The sequence below is a fragment of the Pongo pygmaeus genome, chromosome 1, assembly GCF_028885625.2.
Source record: "Pongo pygmaeus isolate AG05252 chromosome 1, NHGRI_mPonPyg2-v2.0_pri, whole genome shotgun sequence".
NCBI lineage: Eukaryota > Metazoa > Chordata > Mammalia > Primates > Hominidae > Pongo > Pongo pygmaeus.
In genome coordinates, this window is record NC_072373.2 from 151,902,916 (window position 1) to 151,904,784 (window position 1,869).

Below are 1,869 nucleotides of genomic sequence, written 5' to 3' on the forward strand. Positions count from 1 at the left end.
TTCTAGTTCTAGATCCCTGAGGAATCGCCACACTGACTTCCACAATGGTTGAACTAGTTTACAGTCCCACCAACAGTGTAAAAGTGTTCCTATTTCTCCACATCCTCTCCAGCACCTGATGTTTCCTGACTTTTTAATGATCGCCAATCTAACTGGTGTGAGATTGTATCTCATTGTGGTTTTGATTTGCATTTCTCTGATGGCCAGTGATGGTGACCATTTTTTCATGTGTCTTTTGGCTGCATAAATGTCTTCTTTTGAGAAGTGTCTGTTCATGTCCTTCGCCCACTTTTTGATGGGGTTGTTTGTTTTTTTCTTGTAAATTTGTTGGAGTTCATTGTAGATTCTGGATATTAGCCCTTTGTCAGATAAGTAGGTGGTGAAAATTTTCTCCCATTTTGTAGGTTGCCTGTTCACTCTGATGGTAGTTTCTTTTGCTGTGCAGAAGCTCTTTAGTTTAATTAGATCCCATTTGTCAATTTTGGCTTATGTTGCCATTGCTTTTGGTGTTTTAGACATGAAGTCCTTGCCCATGCCTATGTCCTGAATGGTAATGCCTAGGTTTTCTTCTAGGGTTTTTATGGTTTTGGGTCTAACGTTTAAGTCTTTAATCCATCTTGAACTGATTTTTGTATAAGGTGTAAGGAAGGGATCCAGTTTCAGCTTTCTGCATATGGCTAGCCAGTTTTCCCAGCACCATTTATTAAATAGGAATCCTTTCCCCATTGCTTGTTTTTGTCAGGTTTGTCAAAGATCTGATAGTTGTAGATATGCGGCGTTATTTCTGAGGGCTCTGTTCTGTTCCATTGATCTATATCTCCGTTTTGGTACCAGTACCATGCTGTTTTGGTTACTGTAGCCTTGTAGTAGAGTTTGAAGTCAGGTAGTGTGATGCCTCCAGCTTTGTTCTTTTGGCTTAGGATTGACTTGGCGATGCGGGCTCTTTTTTGGTTCCATATGAACTTTAAAGTCGTTTTTTCCAATTCTGTGAAGAAAGTCATTGGTAGCTTGATGGGGATGGCATTGAATCTGTAAATTACCTTGGGCAGTATGGCCATTTTCACGATATTGATTCTTCCTACCCATGAGCATGGAATGTTCTTCCATTTGTTTGTATCCTCTTTTATTTCATTGAGCAGTGGTTTATAGTTCTCCTTGAAGAGGTCCTTCACATCCCTTGTAAGTTGGATTCCTGGTATTTTATTCTCTTTGAAGCAATTGTGAATGGGAGTTCACTCATGATTTGGCTCTCTGTTTGTCTGTTGTTGGTGTATAAGAATGCTTGTGATTTTTGTACATTGATTTTGTATCGTGAGACTTTGCTGAAGTTGCTTATCAGCTTAAGGAGATTTTGGGCTGAGACAATGGGGTTTTCTAGATATACAATCATGTCATCTGCAAACAGGGACAATTTGACTTCCTCTTTTCCTAATTGAATACCCATTATTTCCTTGTCCTGCCTAATTGCCCTGGCCAGAACTTCCAACACTATGTTGAATAGGAGTGGTGAGAGAGGGCATCCCTGTCTTGTGCCACTTTTCAAAGGGAATGCTTCCAGTTTTTGCCCATTCAGAATGATATTGGCTGTGGGTTTGTCATAGATAGCTCTTATTATTTTGAGATACATCCCATCAATACCTAATTTATTGAGAGTTTTTAGCATGAAGGGTTGTTGAATTTTGTCAAAGGCCTTTTCTGCATTTATTGAGATAATCATGTGGTTTTTGTCTTTGGTTCTGTTTATATGCTGGATTACATTTATTGATTTGCATATATTGAACCAGCCTTGCATCCCAGGGATGAAGCCCACTTGATCATGGTGGATAAGCTTTTTGATGTGCTGCTGGATTCGGTTTGCCAGTATTTTAT